This window comes from Cavia porcellus, unplaced genomic scaffold, assembly GCF_034190915.1.
Source record: "Cavia porcellus strain 051 isolate PalLab524CR breed Dunkin Hartley unplaced genomic scaffold, mCavPor4.1 scaffold_14, whole genome shotgun sequence".
Lineage (NCBI taxonomy): Eukaryota > Metazoa > Chordata > Mammalia > Rodentia > Caviidae > Cavia > Cavia porcellus.
In genome coordinates, this window is record NW_026947497.1 from 37,663,971 (window position 1) to 37,687,429 (window position 23,459).

Genomic DNA, 23,459 nt, shown 5'->3' on the forward strand with positions numbered 1-23,459 from the left:
CAACATTGGAGACATTGTAGGACTTCAAAAGCAGTTAATAATCAAACCGGAATGGGTATTCTATTGCATCTTGTTATCTTCAGAGTAATTGCTTTGATTCTTAGATTTGATACTATCAAGCATACCAAATTCGAATAAAATCAGTCAAGACAAAACAGCAATCTACAAACCAGATTCAAATAAGATCAGTCATAGTAAGACAGTTCAAGTAATACAGGGCTTCAGTTAAGTTAATAGGAAATTAAGGACAATTACCATAGTATATCCTGCTATTTTGGGGATAACTGTGCCCTCAAATCTAGTACAAGTAGACAGACTGGAACAGAATAAAATCAAACTAAACAGAGCAATAAGAATAATGTGGCTTTTAAATTCTGATACACTATTAACAATGTCCTCTGCCTTCCTTTTTTTAGATAATTCCTCCCCTTTCCTATTCTCAGGGTGCTTTGTACATTTTGGATCCCACTAACTCCTTTAGTTTTTAGATTAGGGGGCAATCCATTATCTATCTAAATGGTGCTGAACTTTTTTACCCCTGAGCTTGATCTTAAGCTGTATTCCTCTACCTACTAAAGCCTCAAGGTTTTCCTTCCTTATAGCTGAGTAGTTCTCCACTGCACAAAAGTGTCATGACTTTCCAACTCATCTGCAGCTGCTGGACGAGCTGTCCTTATTTCTCTCTGGTTCCCTTCACATAGAGCATTACTTTCTCATCTTCGACTTTTAGTTTATTAACCCTCTTTTAGGTTGATTATATTTCCTATTCAGAGCATCTTGATGGACATTATCGCCTGATCTACTCTGTCTGTGTTTCTTTTTGTTAGTGTACCAAGGCCATCTATGTTAGAGATTATAGCCAACCTTTTCTGCCTCCTTTCTGCTATTTTTCTGCCATTGGTTGTCTACTTTTCTCCTTCATTCTCCTGTCTGCCCCACTCATTGAGGCCTCTCTGCCACTGTTGCTGGAATCCTGGTATTTTTTCTCTCTCAAATGTCCTTCAGTACTTTTTGTAGGGTTGGATTGGTGGCCACAAACTCCCCCAGTTCCTTCTTGTCTTGGAAACATCTTGTTTCTCCATTAATTTTGAGAGACAGTTTTTCAGGGTACATCAATCTGGGTTGGAGGTTATTTTGTTTCAGGACTTGGACTACTTCACCCAAGCTTTTCTTGATTTGATAGTTTGTGTCAAGAAGTCTGCCATGATTTTGATTTTGATTTTGGGTTTTCCTTTATAAGTGATCCGTTTCTTTTCTCTGACCGATTTTAATATTCTGTTCTTGTGATAAATTTCTGAGATCTTGATTATTATATGTCTGGTGTAGATCTGTTTTGGTCATAGGTGGCTGGAGTTCTATATGCCTCATTTATCTGGATATCATTTCCTTTTCCTGTGCTTGGAAAGTTTTCCTTAATTATTTCTGTGAATAGCCTTTGTAATTCATTTGTGTTTACTCCTAGTTCTTCACTCACATTCTTTTTTCTTGATTTATAGATCCTCTTGTCATCTTCTAGCCTTGGTATTGTTACTGTCTGGTTCCTTGTTATTTTTAGGAGATCTTTTCTTTCACGATCACACATTTGCAGATCTACCTTCAACTTTTGAAAGTCCAACTTTAGTTTCTGTCAAGGAATTTTGCCAGCCTTCAATGAAGTTTTTAATTTCCTGGTAATCTCTTTGGATCTGTTTCATATTCTAGATTTTGTTTATCTTGTTCACCAAAAATTTCTCTCCTTTTTCTGGGTTCCTCCATTCTTCCATCTGTGTCTTCTTGAGAGGTGCTTAGCATTTCTTTTATTAATCTTTTTATATATTGCCTCACTTGCATTAGAATTTCAGTTTTAAGTTCATCTATGAAGTCACAAAAGTATTTCTTTATTTCCACTGATGCTGTGTCTGATATTCATGATTGCTGCCCTCTCCAGTTTACTGTTGATCTGAGATGCACACAGGGATGATGTGGGCTGACCTCTCTCCTTTGAGCCAGTCAACCAGCAAGCATCTTCAGCATGTTAGTCTGTGCCATGAGGACGTCACAGGAAAGTTTCGTCCCTGGCTATTGGGTCCCAACCAGGGGTGTGACCCAACCCAAGCAGATCCACCAGTCCTCTTTGGGCCAGGGGTGGCTGAATGATGCCACTGCGGTTCTAGGTTCAGGCCTGTCCTCCCCAACTCCAATATGTCATCCAGCCAGTCACCCTCTCCACGGGACTCAATTCCTAGCATTCACCACGGATTAATGCAACTCTACTCATTGGTTCTGCTCTCCATTGCACAACATCTTCCTGCCAAGGGCCCCAGACTCACCAACTCCTGATTTCAGTGGCCAGGACTTCAGCATGACCATGAATCATCCGACTCCAAGGCGCACACAGCACAGCGTGGGAGTGGCCCCAGTGATAGCGTCTGGTTTCAGCCTTTCATCCACATTTTTCCTTCCTTCCTTTCTTTTTTTTTTTCTTTTTCTCTTTCCTCAGTTTCTTCCTGGGTCATGAAAATCCCTTTCCTTTCATCTGATCTTCTCCATGGTGTTAAATTCTAGTGTCTGGGGGCTGGGAATTTAGCTCAGCGGCATAAGCGCCTGCCTTGTAAGCAGGCAGTCCTGAGTTCAATCCCTGGTACCAACAAAAATTAAAAAAAAAAATAAATTCTAGTGTCTGAGTTGTTTTTCTCAGAGAAGCTGTCTACCCAGCTACCTAACAAGCTGCCATTTCCAGATCGGCTCCCTATCCTTTGTTTTTATATCATACTAAATTCATATTAACTCTAAGTAGATGTTGTAGACTGTGGAGTAGACTGTGGAGGGAGAGAACCAGGCCTCACTATGAAGTAATCTCTACCTGGAAACCACATCATTTTCATTGTTTTGTTGGGTTGGAGTTTTATTCTCTTTTTTACGTTATTTTTTATTTTAAAGATAGTAAAATCCAACAAAACAAGACAGAACAAAGCCAATCAAAACAATGCAGCAAAATTGGTATAGAATTTCAGAGCACGATGCTAGGGAAACAACAAGACTACCATAGTATATCTTGTTATCTTCACAATAGTTGTCCATTCCATCAAGTACAGCAAAATCAAACCAAAAACAAAACAGAATCAAACCAATCAGAACATTATATCAAATAAAGCAAAATAATTAATTAGAACAAAGCAAAACAGTGAGAACAATATTGGACTTCAAAGACAAGATAGAAGGAAATTCCACATATTTGCTATACTGAATACTGTCATCCTCCAAAAAGATGCTCAGACTGCTGGCCCCAGGCCTGAAAAATCAACCATACAACATAAGATTTAGTTGCTTTATGTGCCTTATTAACAATTCAGCCTGTGCTCTGAACCAATCCATTGCTAAGAGAGGGAGGGGGAACAGACACTGAATTTGATTCTCAGCCCATGTGCTGGTAGGCTCACTGGAGGTGCTATCTGAATTTTCTTTCTGGAATCCATGAAGCTTACACAGCTTATCAGAAAGACTGACTGGTTGATTTCTTGGTGGCTTGTCCCAGTCCCAGCATGGCTGATTCTCATTCTGTTTATATTGAATTTGATGGCATGAGTAGCTGTTTAAAATATAGCAAGACATGGTATGGTAGCCATTTTGGATTTACTATTGGCTTGTTTTGAAGTCCTTTATTGTGCTCATTGTTTTTATTTTATTCTATTCTGTTCGATATGTACTATGTCCTAAGGTATTTGCAGCTGTTTTGAAGACAACAAAAGGCATTATGGTAACTATTATTGATTTTTGTAATATTTTAAAGTCCTGTATCACTTATACTGGTTTATTTTGATTGGTTTCATTCTGTTTTATTTTGCTTGATTTTATCCTCTTTAAAATACAAAAATACACAAAAATATTACCACCAAATAATAAACTAGTAAATTTGAGATATTTTTCTTAAAACTTGAATAACTAGTGCTCGCTTCAGCAGCACATATACTAAAATCGGAACGATACAGAGAAGATTAGCATGGCCCCTGTGCAAGGATGACATGCAAATTCGTGAAGCATTCCATATTTTTTCTTGTTTTGAAGTCCCATCAAGCTTTTATTTTTCTGTCTCCATCGGTTTTTAACCTGTTGTATCTTATTGGATTTTATTATATGTTATAATATAAACAAAAACTTTTATATACAAGGAGATTATACAGAAATTATTGTTCATTTTCTGTTAGTTGATTCTAAATACCCTGTAATACTGTCATTCTCTTGAACGGTTTAAATTGTCTTGATATGTTTGATGCTACAGTATACGAAGTTATACCCAAAGATTTTAAGGGAAGAAACACTATGGTAACTACTATTATGTCAAGATTATCTTGTAGTGAAACACTATTTTGCTTAAATGGCTATGTTTTGACCTGCGCTGTTTTGTTGCTATGCCCTCTTTTTTATCTCAATCTCCTTTTTATTATCTACTTTTTCATTTTTATCCTTTTAATTAAGGGAAGAATAAAAAATAGCAGGATATATTATAGTAAACCACATTGATTTCCTATTAACTTGATTTGAAACCCTGTATTGCTCTCACCATCTTGTTTTGACTGATTTTCCTCTATTCTGCTTTGCTTGATAGTACCAAGTTCGAGAGTATAGGCAACAACTATGAAGACAATAAGATTCATTATGACGCCCATTCTGGTTGACTATTATCTTCTTTTGAAGTCCTCTAATGTCTCCAATGTTTTGGTTTTATTGGTCTTGTTCTTTACTGTTTTGTTCAATTTTATTATAACTGATGATATAGGCAATTCTTTTTAAGATAGCAAGAGGCATTATGGTAACCATTGTTGATCACCTTGTATTTTGTTTTTACATTATGTATTATGTCCATCCTTTTGATTTGACTGACTCTGTCCTGTTATGTCACATTTGGTTTTACTTTCTTAAAAAAAAAAAAAGTAATAAGAACTATGGGAGTAATAAAACCCAAAATGTGTAATTGTTATTGTACAAAAGAAAGGAAAAGAAAGTGCTCTAAAGAATATAACTGCATATATATTTAAGTGTATAAGATAGATAACCATATTACTGAGTTTTGTTGGATCATTGAACAAAACTGTTTCCAGTCTCACTGTTTGAAAGTCCCCTCTATATGCTTTAATTTTGTAACTTGAACAATTATTTCTAAAATGACAATATGTAATTAGTGATTTCCTATTGTTTATTTTTTCTGAAATTCTGTATAACTTGTACCCTTTTTCTGTTTTTTTCCTTTTTTCTCCTTAAATAAAATAAAAAAAAACTTGAATAACTAGAAATGAGAATTCTTATAACATACCTTTGTTTTGTAAGAAACAAGAAATATCCTCTGAGAGCATAGTGTGGTGGCTTGTGCATGTAATCCCAGCACTCAGGAGGCTGAGGCAGGAGGATTGTTGTGAGTTTGAGACCAGCCTAGGCTACAAAATGAGCTCAAGGCCAGCCTGAACTGCATAGTGAGACCCAGTCTCAAAAAGACAAAAAAAGAAAATCCTCTGAGAGATAAGATAAAGCATATATTGCTACTTTTTCCAATTTCCTAAACTACTCTTTCCACAATGGAGACTTAACTAGGTCCTGATGTGTGCTAGGCAAGTGTTCTACTGTTGGGTTACATCCTTAGGCCCTGCAGGACTTTTTTTAAAGAGATAGTTTCCTAAGTGGGAAGCTCATCTCCTGTGATGTTGTAATCAAGTCATTCCAATAAAAAATAGAATAATACATAGATATTGTTGATATCTGTTGATAAAGTTGGCTTCATAACTATTCTCTAACATGAATTTATTTTCCACTATCACTCAAAGTGGAAATTAAACAGTAAAAGCAAAGTCAAAGTCTCATTTCAAAAATGAGCTCATTCAAAAGAAACAAGTTATATCCTGTACAGGTACAAATTCTCTACGATGAATGCGATCATTATGCATATCTGAAATGTACCAAAAAAATCTGATTGAAAAAAAAATTGGCTCATCCAAAGAATGACTAATATCTTTTTCCTAACTTAAAAACAAGGCATTGTTTTATTAATTTATACAGTTAACTTTGGGAAATGAAGAAAATACCAAGCCAGAGGCTCTTTAAGTTGTAAGAAGAGATATATGTATGTATCACTATCAGCACTATAAAATTTAGATATGATTTATAAACTGAATGACTTCACCAAGAACAAACTTTCTTTTGATTTTGAAAGTGGAACTTTCAAGAGAAAATATGCAACACACTTGTAGAAGACAAATTGTAACACAAGCAGTATACAGAAACATTAAGATGAGTTAGTTATCAAATAGTGAAATAAATTTATCTTGAGTTCACTAAAAAACAAGTTAAAAAGAATCACATTGAATTACTTGATTTTTTGCAAAAAGAAGAAATAAAAGCATATTACACTCTATAATCAACTGTGCTTTAGTACTGAAGTAAACAGTGAGCATGAATTGCAAAAATCAGGGTGCATGACGGTGCACACCCATAATCCTAGCACTCAGGAGGCTGAGGCAGGAGGATTGCTACAAATTCAAGCTGAGCCTGAGTTTACATAATGAATTCAAGGCCAGCCTGAAGCAGAGTTGAGGGTATGTCAATGGAAGAATGCTTACCTAGCATACATGAGGATCTGGTTTAAAGATAAGATAAAAGGCAACCATCATCAAATACCACACTAATACAGTGAGGTTTTGAAAATACACATGATTTTATCTGTTGAGACAAGAAAATCATTTAGCAAAATTAAAACCTCTCATGATCTAAAAAAACTCAACAAAGTAGGAACAATTTAAAATGCAACATAATAAAAGTCACTTTTGAAAATTCCACAGTAAATATCATACTTAATGGTAAAAGAGTCTAGGCTTTATCTCTTTTTTTTTTTTTTTTTTTTTGTATTTTTACCGGTACCAGGGATCAAACTCAGGACCATGTGCTTGCAAGGCAGGCGCTTATGCCGCTGAGCTAAATCCCCAGCCCCTAGGCTTTATCTCTTAGCTGAGCATTTATCTCAGCAGTTCTAGCACTTGCCTGGAAAGTCTGAGGTCATGAGTTCAATCCCTGGTACCAAAAAGCAAAAACAAACAAACAAAAAACTTGATCTCTTTGAACAGGAACAAAAAAAGTAAGCATACTCACATTGGCTACTTCTAACATAATACTGGCCTTTCTACCCAGAGCAATCATGTAAGCAAAGGGAAGAAAGTCTCCAAATTGTAAAGGAAAAAGTAAAGTTATCTCTGTTCGTAGACATGATTTACATACAGAAAACCCCACAGATTCCACACACCCAAAAACTGTTAGAAGAAATAAATGAAATGAACAAAATTAAAAGATACAAAATCAGCATACAACAGGGATGCAATCCCAGCACACAGCAGAGGCAAGACAATTGTTGTAAGTTTGAGATCCACCTGGTCAACATAGTGAAACTCTGTCCAAACAAACAAAAAAGGGGAAAATAGCTGTGCTTCTATACAGTTAACAATGCACAAGAAAATTAAGAAAACAATTCTATTTACAATTAACTTAAGGAGCAAGGAGATGTATAAAAATCAGACATAATCAATGGAAATACATCTCTTACTCATAAATTGAAAAGCTTCATATTGTTAAGCTCTCCATACTACACGAAGAAATCTATAGAGTTAATCAATATCTATCAAGATCCCCAAAGCTTTTTTGTTTTTGCAGAAATAGAAAATTCATCCCAAAATTCATATGGAATCTCAAAGGACTTTGAGTAACCAAAAAGTCCTAAGTAAGAACACAAATTGGAGGTGTTATATTTGCTGATTTTAAAATTTATTTCAAAATACATTACTCAGCACTGATGTAATGGCATAAAAATAGACAAACCAATAGAAGAATACAAAGCTCAGAAATAAATCTTCAAACATGTAGACAAATGATCTTTAACAATGATGCCAAACCTATTCAATGGGAAAAGGACAGTCTTCACACCCAGCTATCTACATCCAAAAGAATGCCATGGGGCCCTGTTGTATTGGTCTGCCCAAGGAAGTCAGAATGCAATACCACAGACTGGGTGGCTTCTACAATAGACATTTATTTTCTCATAGTTCAGGATAGGATAGGTCCAACATCAAGGTACCAACAGAGTTGGTTTGTGGGGAAGACTCTTTCTGGCTTGCAAATGGCCATCTCATTTTTGTGACCTTTCAAAGTATCTTAGTTTTGTGTTTTTATGATAGAACACCATAGTGTGGGTAATTGTAAAGAAAAATTTATTTTCTTTACATCTTCTCATCATTCTGAAGGATGGAAAGACTGAGATCAAGGTGCTTCATGAAATGAGAAACTTCTTGCATCCAAACATGATTCAAGGAAGCAGGGTAATCAAGCATGTAAGACAGAGAAAAGACACAAGCTTACTTTTTTATGAGGACCCCTCTCCCATGGTAAATAATTCATTTCCTCAAGTCCAGTATTAATCCACGAATGAAGGTAGAGTCCTCAAACCTAATCACCTTTTAAAGGTCCTAATTCCTGATACCTAAAAGGGAAAATAAATTTCAAGTGCGTGAACTTTGGGGGGCATATTTGGACCACATCACATAGTCTGTCTTCTCAGAGCACATGGCATGGGGCAGGGTGGATTTCTGATATCTTCTCCTTTTCTTATAAAGAACCAGTCTTATATCAGATTGGGGCTTCATCATTATGGCTTGATTATCTTCTTACAGTTTTTATACCCAAATATAGTCACATGGAGGGTAGGACTACAACATATGGGTTGAGCGGAACACAGTTCAATTTATAATGTTCACTGTAAGCCGCATCCTGATTAATGCTGCTGTGACTTAGATGTGGATTGTCCCCCGGTGTTCATGTGTTACGGGTGTGGTCCTCAATGTGGTAGCTTTGAAGTTGTAAGACCATTCAGAGGCCTAGCAGGAGAACAGTAGGTCATTATCGTGTGCCCTTGCACAGGGCTAATGCAGTTCTGATGGTGCCCCGGTTTTGCACAGCCCCCAGTCGTGTTTTGTGATCACTTCCTCTCACATTATTCCTGCCATGGTGATGCCATCATCGTGAGGATCTCATCAGAGCTGGTGCTGGTGCCATGACCTCGAACCTCTGGAACTGTGTGCTAAATAATCTCTTGTCATTATAAAGTTACCCACCCTCAGCTATTTTATTACAATAACAGAAAGCAGATTAATACAATGGTCTAAAACTCTTAGAGGAAACTACAGGGAAAAGTTTTGTAATACTGGAATTGGCAATGATTTTCTAGTTGTGACACTGAAAGTATAGGCATGAAAAGGGAGAACAGAGCAATCGGACTAATTTTATTGAAAATTAAAGCTTGCTGTCCACCAAAAGAATGAAAAGGAAACTACAAAACTGGAGAGAATATCTGCAAGTCCTATGTGTGATAAGGAGTTAACATCCAGACTACAAAGGACTTCTTGCCATCCAACAACAAGGCCCAAACAACCTCAAATAAAAATGGGCAAAGGATTGAATAAATTTTTCTTAAAAGATGATACACAAATGGCCAACAAGCATAAGAAAAAATGTTCATGGTCTTGAATAATTAGGGAACTATAAATGAAATTACAATGAGATAGCACCTCTATCAGGATGGTTGTCATTAAAAAAAGGGGAGGGAATAAGTGTTACAAAGAGGTGGAGCACTGAGAAACTAACATCTTTTTTTTTTTTTTAATTGGTACCAGGGATTGAACTCACGACCATGCACTTGCAAGGCAGGCACTTATGCCACTGAGCTCTATCCCCAGCCCCAGAGAAACTAATATCTTGATGATGAGAATGTAAAATAGTGTAGCCACTATGGAAAACAGTACAACAGTTCCATAAAAAAATTAAAAATAAGATTACTGCATGATCCAGCAATTTCACTCTGGGGTATACACCAAAAAGACAAAATTAAAACAGGGTCTTGAAGTGATATTCATATACCTTATTCATGAGAGACAGTGGGGGTAAAACAGCATAAGAGTCCATCGACAGAGGAACAGATAAACAAAACATGGATATGCATGGAATGAAATATTACTCAGCCTTAAAGGGAAAGAAGAGCCGGATGTGGTGACGCATATCCATAATCCCAGCACTCTGGAGGCTGAAATTGAGTCAGGAGGACCACCCAACCTACACAGCAAGATCCTCTCTAAAAAAAAGAAAGGAAAGAAATCCTGATATATGCTATACATGAATCTTAAGAACATAATATTTAGTGAAATATGCCAGTAACGAAAGGCAAAGACTATATGATTATTCTACTATGAAATCACTATATAGTAGTCAAACTCAAAAGACAGAAAGTAGTGTGGTAGCTGCCAGAGGCTGAGGAGTAGCTCTTGTTCAATGAGTAGGTGAGTCAGGGTTCTCCAGATAAACAGAACAGTGAGCTGTGTGTGTAGAGAGAAGCTTATTTTCAGGAGTTGGCTTCACAGCCATGGAGGCTTGTAAGCCCAAATCTGCAGAGCAAATTGGAGAACCAGGTAAGGACCAACGTTGCAGATCAAGCCTAGAGACAGCCAGGCTGGAGAAAATGCAGCGCTGAGGCCGAGATCCAGTCTGGAAGACCATCTGATGGCAATGCCTCTGTCTTAGTTACTTTTTACTCATTGCTGAGACAAAATACCTGAAGCCCAAAGTTGGGAAAGGAAAGGTTTATTTCTTACAGTTTTTGGAGGTTTCAGTCCACACTCAGTTGGCTCCAAGGCAGGTGGGCATGGCTGGGCCACAGTTCATGGCGGCTGCAAAACAGCAAACAGGAACCGACAAAGAGCAAGACACACCTTCTTCCTGCCATTACATCATATCCTGGCTCCACCCCTTTGTGGATATAGCACTGACACCATCAATCCAAGCACTAGACAATGCAAATGCACAAATGCACAATGCAAACTCATGAGGCCTGGGGGACACAGACATAAACCATGACAGCCTCCTTTGCTCAGGAAGGTGCATTTTTGTTCTGTTCATGCCTTCAGTCCACTGCATAAGGCCCACTTGTACTGTGCAGGGGGACTTGCTTACTCAAAATCCACTTTAAATGTAAATATCACCCCCAAACTATTCTCACAGGAACATCAGAATAATGTTCGCACCACTATCTGGGCACTGTAGTCCAGCTATGCTGACACACAGAACTGACCATCATCCCCAGTGGGGACAGAGTTTCTGTTCTGTAAGACGAAGCATTTTAGAAAACCAGATGCACAGTGAGGTCAACTTCTTGCTGTCTATTATACATATAACTATGGGTAAGATAGTAAATTTTGTGTTAAAATTAATTATAATTTTTAACAAAAGTGTATTAGATCTTTCACTTGGGCCTATGGCCCCAGCATGATGGGCAAGTTTGCAGTCTGCGTGCTGTAAGGAAGTTCTGTAGCCACTGAGAAAGAACACAAGAAAGTCCATTGGGAGCCAGGCATGTGGCACACACCTGAAACCCCAGTACTCTGAGGGGGCCAATGAAGGAGGATCACAAGTTCAAGCCAGCTTAAACCACTTAGTGACTTAGCAAGACCTTGCCTCAAAATTTAAAAAAAAAGTGGGAGGGGAGCGGTGCAAGGGATACCTTTGTGTGATGATCCTCGGTTCAATTTCTAACATAAAAATTAAAAAGCCTATTTGGAAAAACCCTGAAGATCAACCTCTTTTGAGGTACTTCATACACAAAGAGATGTGCACAGGAAAAAATTCCGTCGTCAAGAAGTGTGTCAGGGTCCAGCTGATCAACAGCAAGTAAATCAAAGTCTTCGTGTGCAGTGCTGGCTCTTGAGCTTTACTGACGGAAATGATGAAGCCCTGGCTCCTGCATTAATCCAAAGGTCACCCTGCTGGTGATGTTCTTGAAATCAGCTTTAAGTTTGTCAAAGTAGCCAGTATCTCTCTTGGCCCGAAGAAAACGCAAGATACAAAGACCAAGACCGTCAGTTTTGACGATGCAAAAATGGTAACAAAAAATTTTTATATGCTTTTTAAAAAGTGTACTAGAGAGAATAATTCCTTTTGCTAAATATCCAAGGAAATCTTTCTCTAAGGTATGTTAGGATACAAACTGGACATTTTTATCTTGATGTTTTACACATGACCCAAAATAGGCTCTTCAAATAAAAAATTTTTATAAAAGTTGAGAGGACAAATTATTAAATTATATCTCAAAGAAGCAATTTCTATATGAAGTTAAAATTACAAAACTGAGGTATACTGCTGAGCACTGTTGGCCAGGTATGTTGATTCACAAAATCAATTTTTTAAAAACAGTGCTAGAGATTGGACTCAGAGCCTTGTGCATGGTAATCAAGGCTCTACAGCCGAGCTACATCCTCAGCCTACATACTAATTTTTATTAAAAAAAAAGTTATATTTTTGAAGAAAATTATGTATTATTTTATACAAAATAACTGTGGTGGTGCAGCCTGTAACTCCAGCACTTGGGAAGTTGAGGCAGGAGAATCACAAATTCAAGACCAGCCTGGGCTACATAGTTCAAGATCAGAGTGAGCTAGCTACATAGTAAGACCCTGTCTCAAAAATAACCCAAAAATTAAAATTATGTGTATAACATATTATACGTAGAATAAGATACAAATTTTCTTAAAGATAGATCATATAAAGTAAGAAATAGAAGCTAACACATTCCCTTAGTTTTTATGCAAAGTGCAGCCGAAGTGTTTGCAGTACCTAGATAACAGTTAATGTCTAACCACACAAGAAATTGCTATGATTTTGGTATTTTGGTGAACATTGTTATGTGCAAAGCAGCTGAAATTTGATCTCTAGGATCACCAGCTTCACTCCATAACACATTTCAAGAACATGTTCTGCAATGTTATGCTCATACTTGGGTATTCTTTACCAAGTAAAAGAAATATCGTTAAACGGGGGCTGGGGATTTAGCTCAGCGGCATGAGTGCCTGCCTTGCAAGCAGACAGTCGTGAGTTCGATCCCTGGTACCAGAAAAGGACAAAAATAATAAATAAATAAATAAATAAAGTAAAGGCCTTCCAATTAAAAAAAAAAAAAGAAATATCATTAAATGATAATTATGATGATCTTACTTGGAAACTGTCAGGCCATTCATTCAAGTGGTCTGAACTCTAGAGAAAAATCTTCTGAACATGAGTTTGTAAAACACAAACTTAAGTAGAACAAAAAAATCCCTCCTCAATCCCACTCTGTAGGGCTATTATTATATCTTTTCCACAAGATCGTGTAAGTAATAATCCTGAGCCTTGTTCTTTTCATTTGTTTTTAGTGCTGGGGAGGGAATGCAGGACTTACACGTGCTAGGCAAGTGCTCTACAACTGAGTTATCACCAACCTAGTGGTTCTGAGCCTCCTGATCAAGGTATGCTTGATTGCAGCAGAAAATTCTCCCCTAGCCAGTCTGCTAATTGTCCAGGTAACAGTTCTCATTACAAGTTCCTGTTACTTCCGTCTCCTAGAAACCGCTGGTCACTGTGATACATAGCTGATCATTATGATGCATATTCCAAGAACCAATCAAAGACAGCCAAGTACTCTGCCTCTGTACTTTCCCTTTCAACCCCATAAAAACCTCCTGCCTGGGCCTTCAGGGCCTGATAATTTGGGAATGATCCATCAGTGTAAAACAAATCTGCCTCTAAATTCTGGGTGTCATTTCAGTGTTTCTGCTTGCTATTGCATGACCACAGTATAATTACCAATTATAACCAAAAAAGGCAACATAAATCCTAGTTATTCTAAATTCTATAGGAAAGATCAATTTAGTTTTTAATATTTGATTGATGATTTCTATAGTGCCAGATCAAATGCCTTATATACACATTTATCAACCTTTATCTCCTTCACAAACATGAACAGACAATGAAAAACTAAGCACTTAAGTAAAATGAAATTATTCATTTTGTAGTATTATTTTATTTCATTGGATTAATCTGAGAAAATATGATTTATGAAGAAAGGAAAAGACAACTGTAAAAATATGTATCCTGAAAAAATATTTCACCCTTTAAAGCAGAGCATTACTGTGAAAATAATTGTTATGATTTGAGTCTGGATGTTCCCCCAAAGCCTCACGCAGTCATGGAGGCAGGTTTCTAGAAGTTGTGATTAATTCATGGCCCAGTGCTGGGATTACGGGTGTGAGTGGGACACCCACCCTAGGAGGGTGTGGCCTATGTACAATACAAGGGACAGGAGGGTCTTCTCCCTGTGCTCCTCCACTTTTGCTCTTGTTGCTCTTTTGTCTTCCATTGCAATGAGCCATTGCCCTCTGCCATGTGCCTCCCTACCTTGGAGCCAGCTGACATGGACTGAAACCTTCACAGACTGTGAGCTAAATAAACCTTTTCTCCTTTAACTTTGGACGTTGGGTTTTTTGTCTAAGCAATGAGAAAAAAGTAACTAACACAGAATTCATTATAGTTCTTCAAAATAAAGCAATATGCCGGACATGGTGGTACACACTTATATTTCTAGCACACTCAGGAGGTTGAGGTAGGAAGGTTGTGAGTTGAGGTAGAACTGAGCTACTCAACTAGGCCTTGACTCCAAAGTACAAAAGAAAGATTTCTTTTCCCATTATGTGGGCTTCCTTTTCACTCTGTTGGTGATTTCTTCAATTCCCCCTCACTCTTATATCTAGAACATTTAAAGAATTGGAAAACATCAGGCCCCCAAATTCAAAGACTCACTTCAAAAATGGGCATCTGAGATGAGCACACACTTCACAGATGAAAAATACAAATGGCAAATAAATAAATGAAGAAATGTTCACCATCACTGGTCATTCGAGAAATGCAAATTAAAACAGCACTGAGATTCCATCTCATTCCAGAAAAAATGAGAGCCAGCAAGAAATCAACCAATAAGCTGAGAGTGTGATTCATATCTGTAATCTCAGCACTTGGGAGGCTGAGGCAAGAGCATTGTTGGGAGCTGGAGACTACCCTGGGCTACAAAGTGAGCTCAAGGCCAGCCTGAACTGCATAGAGAGACCCTACCTCAAAAAAAAAAAAAAAAAGAAATCAACCAATAACAAATGTCAACAGGATTGTGGGGAAAAAGGAACACTTCTTCTATGTTTGTGGAAGTGTAGACTGATACAACTATTCTGGAAATCAGTACACAGAGATTCCTCAAAAAACTGGGATTGGAGAACCCATTCAATCCAGCTGTTCTCCTTCTAGGTATTTTCCCAGAAGAATTAAAAACATCATACCACAGCGATATATGTGCACTTATGTTTATAGCAGCACAATTTGTAATAGCTAAATCTTGGAAACAACAAACGCCCATCAACCAAGGAATGGATTAAAAAGATGTGGTTTTTGTACATAATGGAGTACTACTCAGCTATAAAGAAGGGTAAACTTGAGTCTTTTATAGGTAAATGGATGCAATTTGAGACTATAATCACAAGTGATATAAATCAGACTCACATGTAAATATCATATTACCTCCCTAATGTAAAAAAAAACTGACAGAGTAATAAGATACAAAACGTACAACAGATATTGTGAAAATGATAGGGAAAGAAAGTGCTCAAAAGGAAGAACTGGATGGGGGAAAGAGAAAAGGAAGAAGGGAAAAGAATATATATATATAGATACACACAAAGATAGACAACTATATTACTAATCTCTGGTGCTCACTTCGGCAGCACAAATACTACTAATCTCTAAGTTCATCACTAAGAACAGTTTGTGCTCCCATTGTCTGATTGTTTGATTATCTTTTCATGCCTCAATATTGTAACCTAACAATTACTTCTAAGATAATAATATACAATATATTAACTAGTGTTAATTTCCTACTAGTTTTTTGAAATTTTGCATTTCTTTTTTTTTAATAAAAAAGTACAAAAACAGGTGATCATATAAACAAAATTTTCAACATTTAAAAATTTTTAAAGAACAATTTTTCTGAGTACTAGAAATGCTGGACATCTTTTAAAAATCATTTATAGTTTCACTTGGTAAACACTGTTCAGATTCTTTCCCCTCTTGGGTCATTAGTAATTTTTCTTAATGATTTATGAGGACTCTTTGAATATTGTATGATCTAAAAGGCGCAGAGACTCTCTCAGTCTGTCAGTTGCCTTTAACTGTCTTTAGATATGTCCTTCTTTTATGCTGGGGATTGAACCCAGGACCTTGCAATGTTCATCACATGCTCTGCCACTGCGATACATTGCCAGCATCGTTAGGCATCTGTCAATACCGGAACTTAAAGATTTGTATAGAAAGTAATCTGTAATTATTTTCCTAAAATCGCACAGGCTTTGATAATGGATAGAGAGTCTTAGACCTTTTCTCTGTCGATATGACAGAATACTCGGGACGGTATAAAGAACAAGTTCTATGTTTCTGTTTTGTTTTGTTTTTTTGCCCCCAACTCTGGGATCTGGGAAGTCCGAGAGCACGACATAGCTTCTGTGAGGGCCTCCTGCTACTTCATTTTATGATGCAAAAGTAAAACCTCAAGCCAGCAATACAGGAGAGAGAAAATATGAGGGGTAAGATGGCCTTATAACAAGCCCCTCTAAGGAAAACGAACCCACCTCCAAAATAAAGGCACTGTCTTCACGGCCAGTCCCAAAGGCCCCGCCCCGCTCAGCCCCTAGGATGGCAAATTTCAGCAGGGCCTTGGGAGGGGGCAAATCAAACTGAAAATGTATCAGGAATGTTGTCTTAGTCCCAACGCGATAATCAAAATTCTTCTTATAGAATTTAAAATATTAAAACCACCTACCCTGTCTGAATTTCACTTTCCTAATCCATAAATGAGATAATACATGTCAAGTGCCTAACACACAAGAGGCAAGAGACTTAGAGGATGTAGCCCATTTGTGGAGATAGAAGTGAGAGTAATGAATGAAAGTAGCCTGGGCAAGATCAGTTGCATACTAAACCCAGCCTCCCAAGTCATCAGAGAAGAAGAGCAAGACTAAATGGCCTCTCGTGGCCTCTGGCATGGCCTGGAGAGATGACTTTCCCTTTCCATGATTTTATGTTAAACAAGTACGGAGATGTCTTGCAAACAGCTGGCACCCCAGCAACCCCAGGTGCGCAAGGAGGATCACTGCACGTGCTGAGATTTGACTTTGCCGTTCCTCTTTTCCCACCTTCCCGCCGCCTCTTTGCCGTGAGTCTAAATCCCGGGACATTGATGGACCTGTCACCAGCAAAGCCAGGACTGCCAAGCTCCGTGGGGATGAAGGGACGCTTTGATCTTTCCTTGCCCCCTCCCATAGCCATGAAGTCCTGCACGAGTCCCAGTTCCTAAGCCTTATATCCTGTTAATGTTCACATAACTCTTCAGCGGTGTCAAGGCCCCCAGCCGGTTTCCCCTTCAGCCCCTTTTGCCTGCCTGCTAAGTCTGACAGTGTCATCTGTTGTTTAAAAATCTCCCAGGGCTGTGCCACCCACTACTGACCATTTGGTACTAGGAAAATATCCACTCTCATCTGGTCATTGCTCCATTTGAAGAACACGCATAATAATGTGAGCCATTACTTCTTAAAATAACAGCCGGGCTATAAATCCTTGTGTGATCTCCATGTTTGACCCTGGGAATTCCTTATCAGGTGTTTCATAATCAGTCCAGCATCCTAATCCCTTATTCCTTTTCTGGAAAACAAGCCATTCATTCTTTCTCAGTACCACACCGTCTCCTCTCTTTGGAAGAATGCCCTCCCCCAGGACGCGTCAGCCACCTTCACTGACTCATTTTTTGTAATACTGTATATCAATGTCCAGTTTTTTCCCGAACTATGTTTTTGACACATGGTAGATTCGGAGTAAATGCTTGTCGAATGAACAACTGATAAATATTAAGCACCTAATATTTGCTCATTATTTTTATAGAATTTGTCTTAGTGCTTACAAAATTCCCATGCAGCAAATATCATTATTTTCATCATTGCAGATGATATTGAAGCCAAGACTTAAAAATGTTTAGTAACTCCAAATATTTATAAAGAATGTAAGTAACATATTTGTTACCCAAATTCAGGTCTGTCTTTGAAATCCAAGTTAAGAGTGAAATAGAAGATCAAGGAAGATATGAAAAAAGAAAGGCAATAAAAATCAAATCTTGTTGGGTATGGTGGTGCATGTTTGTAATCTCAGCTACATGGTAGACTCAGGCAGTAACATCATAGTTTCAAGGCCACGCGGGCTCAAACTTTTTTAAAAGGGTGAGTGCTTGGGGTAGAGCTTAGTGGTAGAGCACCCCTGCACTTGATCGTAAGTACTACAAGAAAAAATGGAAGAAAGAAAGAGGAAGGAGAGAGAGAGAGAGAGAGAGAGAGAGAGAGAGAGAGAGAGAGATTTCTTATGTAGATTCACAGGTTTTTCAGAAGCTCCAAATTCTTTTTTTATTTTATTTTTAAATTCTTTTATTCTTGTTTTTTTGAGACAGGGTCTCACTATGCAGTTCAGGCTGGCCTGGGGCTCACTTTGTAACCCAGGCTGGTATCGAACTTGCAGTGATCCTCCTGCCTCGGCCTCCCAAGTGCTGGGATAGTAGTGTGCGATCATGCCCAGCTAAGCTCCAGATTCTTAAAGTCTTTTTACCAAATCCTAAAGAAAGAACCCCAAAAACAGTTCTCTTGGACAGCAGAGTTGTGGCAATCATTCCTAACAATGTTTCTCTGAAGATCATGATTGTTCCATGAATTCTCTAGAATAAGAAAATAGCAATCAGACCATTAGATTGCTTTCCTATGTTATAAAATGCAGGCTTTTGAAAAATAAATGTCTATTTTTAAAGTGAGTTTTTATCCTGGTATAGATGTTTAGATGAAATTTCATACTAGTAGGGTAAAAACAATTTACATACAAAGGATAAATAACTTAAACACCCATTTCTTATATTTGGGACACTAATTTGTTGTCATAGCAGATTAAAATACATTATTATAATGTGCTATATGGTCATAGATTCTAAGTACAGAAATAAAAATATGGTACAAATATAGACCTCCAGCTGTTCAAAAGATTTGAGCTCCTTTACTCTGTGTTCATCGTAAGAAAATGATTTACAAATAGCCACATGCTGTGGTACTATGAAGTTTGCTGAAGTTTTTTCAAGTGTTCTGCTAGTGGTACATACCTAATAATTCTGTAATGGTTTGCCCTCGGACACTGCTGACTTCAAGTAAGAAAGAAAGTAACTTCCCCTGAAGACAATGTAACGATGAACCGAGGGCTGACAAGGGAATTAGGAGTAACAAGGAGGTGTGTAATGATGGATATCATCAATGCAAGGGCTGGAAGAGAGGCACTCAGAAGAGCGTAATGGAGAGATATAGTATTAAGTAAAAAAAAAAAAAAGCAGAAGGCAGAGCAGATGGCAGCATATATTATAGTGTGTGTGTGTGTGTGTGTGTGTGTGTGTGTGTGTGTGTGTGTCTGTCTGTCTGTCTGTCTGTCTGTCTGTCTGTGTGAGATGAATGTATCTGGAAAGACACACAAGAAACTGGTAAAAGTGGTTGTCCCAGAGAACTGAAATTTAAAGCACTGAATTTGGGGGAGATCAAGATCAAGAAAGAGACCTTTCTCATGGTGTTCTTTTTTCTGCGTGCAAGTATTTTTTTTAAAAATCATATCCATGTGCTTTGTTTCAAAACAGGATAAGAATGGGTAAAGTTGCCTAGAAAAGTAAGTCTCACATTTTTGAGGTGCGTACAAGCTCAGCCACGCCACACTGGATACAGTCTCTTAGAAACCGGGCTGGTGTATGTACACAACTGCTATGGTTCCACTGTGTCACCCAGAGTCTGCGTTTTGGAAATCTAATCCCCAGTGCACCGATACTGTGAAATGGAGCTTTTCAGAGGTGATGGGCCCCGAAGGCTTCTTGCTCTCTTGCTGTCCCCGTGTGATGCCCTGCTTTCCAGGCTGAGCACCAGGAAGAGAGCCACATGGAATAACACAACACAGTAGCAGAAGACACCTGTGTCCCTGCAACCAAACAGAATTCTGGATGGACAACACAAACCAGAGACGGACATCTATATCCTGCAGAGGCTGATCATGGTGGAGCAATGACAGAACAATACTCATGTATTTAGGGAGGCACAGAAATACTGAGAGAGACTGGCTAGATGGAAGGGTTGCATAGATGGGAACAAAACATGTCTCCATGGACCGAAGAGGGGGGAACAGATTTCCCCTCTTGGTCACCTCGATGAAGATTTCCTCCCATCCTGTACTGCTACCTCCCACCCTGTGCTTTGTATTTTTTAAACCATATAACCATGCAAACTTATATAAACCATATAAAGTCAGAGCTCACATGTAACCCCATGTGAGAGAGGAGGGAGGAACCCAAATTTGCAAGAGATTAAGTTTCTGCAGTCCTAATGGAGTAGTGACTCAGAATGGAAACTGAGCTGAATGACGTAAGAATAAAGCTGACACATAGTATTCCTGCACCTAAATCTGTGGCCAGAGATTCCTGCCCACGATGCTTATACTCCTCACATCAGCGGCCTGTGCATTCAAGAGTTTGATGCAGAGGTTCTTACATGGAGTAAGTAAGTACCGTGGGAGTCCCAGCTTCCCCATCAGTCAACTAACACTTCAAACGTCCGCTGCAGGAGGGTAATATGAGGATTGTATGTGATAGCATACATAAACTTCCGTGACCAATGTCAATGCTCCATAAATATGACTTCCGCTGTCTCAACACCATCAGTTCAATTGACATCCATAGCATATTATAATTGTCAAGTTTATAGCCGGCTAGACATTAATTGCACTGTAGGTTGGCTGCTTCGTGATGGTATTTTAGCATTTTAATCTCATCAGTAAATGTCCTCAAATCACATGGATTACTTCTGGGAAGGACTGTTATGGCCGGTGAGTCCTACCCACAGTGTGGTTTCCAGTAAGCTTCAGTTAAAGAGAATGTCCCCTCCCTGACCTGAGCATGCTGTCACTTCCCAGTCCTTTTGCCACAATCATCTAAGAGTCCATCTTTTGGCATCCTAGCCCTCTGTTCCTTGTTCATCAGATAAGCGATGGCCTGCTTGATCCTGGTCCAGGAAGTATGTGCTGCACCACTTTGGGGCCCTCCTCCTGTCACCAGAGGAGAAAAAGAGAGGACTCCAGTGTGGTCCTTTACCTCACCTCATTCAATCTTTCCTACCCCTGTATGGACAAAAGCTCTGGCTCAGAGGGGCCACGTCATTTCCATGGAGTCCATTAACCAGTAAACTTGAAGTTATATGAGAGGGCTCCAAAGCCCACGGTCTTTCCAACGTATTTCCACTTGTGGAAGAAAGACTAGCGTAGGTATGATCAGTGTCAAAGGGAGAGCTGAACAGCATATGTGGCCAGCAAAAGGAGTATTTGAATTAGTCACCAAACATACATGTTTAGATAGTAGCTTTTAAATTAATAAAAAGAGAGAATTCAAACATCTTGTTGAATGGTCAAAACAGGTTGACTTTTAGTTCTGTAGCAACAATAATAATGCACATTTCTAGTACTCAGTATTTTTATATCGATTGTAAGGCTTAATTCTTAGAAAATCCCTGCTAAGCTCTGTAGGAAAGCATCATTATTTGCATTTTTTGAATAAGAATAGAAGCGTGGGTTTGTTCCATGTTCCCCAGCAATCTCAGAAACAGAACTGAAGCTTAGAACAGTGTTCAAAGGATGCATGGGGCGTGGGCGCTTTGAGCACTGGCTAGAGACTTGCAAAAGTGCAACTTCTGGCTTCTTGGTAAAACAGAAAGTAAGGTGAACCAGTCAGAGCTTTGGAAGGAAGTGAAGACATGAGCGGGTCAGATATTTTGAGGAGATTATAATAAAAGAACTATTTACAAAAGAGTGCTCAGAGTGTAAGAAAGCCACCGAGATTCAGTGCAGCTCTCTCACTGGCGTCTGCGAAGAATCATCCTTCCACACAGGACTGAGCAAGCAACAGGAGGACATGGTTATTTGAGCAGAGAGCGAGGTCTGTGCATGGAGCTCTGGCCTTTGCAGTGGTGACAGCAGCCTGCAGTGGCCCTCCAAAAAGGGTCCAGAAGCCCCCCACTCTTCCTCTTCCCTTTCCTGCCTTTGGTCACCTGCTGGTGCTTCCTTTTGGCCAAGTCCAGCTGGGAGTCAGAGGCAAGGATGCCTGTTGGTGTGGTCAATGCAGTTCACTCACAGGAGGCACAGAACAGAGAGCAAAGGGGCATTGCTGGAAGAGCAAATGTAAGTGATCTTGCCTATGAAGTTTTCTGCCAAGTTAGAGACCACACTAATATAGTGCATCAGAAAAACTTTAGTGTGTTTGAAATGACTAAACAATAAAAAGGATTCATCATACAAAGTTCAGGAGCATGCAGATCAGAGAGACAGGTCTCTGTAATGTAAGATCCATTCTCAGTGGATCTCTTGTATGCTTAGGATAAATTACACATGGAAACAAAATGGCTGCAGCAGTTCCTGACATTGCACCTGTATGTCACATTGACTAGAATGAGAAGAAGACTACATTTCAGAACTCCCAACAAAATTTTCATGACTCACTGGATCATCTAAGATCATATGTTCAGTTGTGAGTATAATATAGAATACACCACTTTGTTAGACTAGAGTGTTTCACTCTTGAATATGGAATGGGATGGTATTCTATAAACCACATGGAGTCTGGAGCAGAGCCAAGAAATGCCCAAGTAGAACTGCAGGGCTGCCTCTGTCAGCAAAGGGAACCAAGTGGGACTGAGGACTATAGGAATGTTTCAGGCAACAGTGTAATTTAGAAATACTTGATAATAAAATTGGATAACTAGAGAAAATGACAGCTTTGTACTGGATGAAATGGATGGGATTTTACTTATTTCACTCATTGAAAAGACAGTGAGTGAAATGTTGGCACAGAAGCTCAGCGATGCCCCAAGTCCAGATTCCTTTTTCAGTAGTGCCACCTCATGACAAAATGTGGCTGCTGTACCTCCCCAGGTGTCCCATCCAAGCTCAGGGTAGAAAAAGGAAAAAGACCCAAACAGTCTACAGGGAAGGATTGTTTTCCACTTGTCTTTCAATCTGAGAGCTGCTGCCTTTCCGTTTGGTGAAGGAAACCTTGTCCTTTGTTGGCCAGACTTTGCTATGTAGCCGTCTCTTCACTGAAAGGAGACTGGAAAAGAGTTAATTGTCTAGCTGGAACTATACCTGCAGGTGAGAAAAGGGGGGCTAGGATGTGATTCAAAGAGCTCAGCCTCAGTCTCTGTCACAGGAATGAATGCCCAACAGCAGCAAAGATGCAGCAGAGCCTGGAAATTATAGATTTGTGGTGGATCCAATCAGCAGAGAATCACCCACTTGATAATAAAATTGAATAACTGGAAAAAATGACAGCTTTATACTGGATTTCACTGATTCTGCTAACTTAGGAGAACTATCCGCCAAATGTTCCTAGCAAAGAGGGCAGTAAAGCCAACCACAAAGACAATTCAGGAAATTTGCTGGAACACAGTTGCTATCTCATT

At 38.8% G+C, this 23,459-nt stretch overlaps 1 non-coding gene across 1 annotated transcript; it reads left to right on the forward strand.

Annotated features, from left to right (window-relative positions):
* The first annotated feature begins 3,924 nt into the window (after positions 1 to 3,924).
* Positions 3,925 to 4,031, forward strand: LOC111753644 (U6 spliceosomal RNA). Its single transcript, XR_002788433.1, has one exon. It is a non-coding gene; the product is annotated as a U6 spliceosomal RNA (small nuclear RNA).
* Positions 4,032 to 23,459: the final 19,428 nt, after the last annotated feature.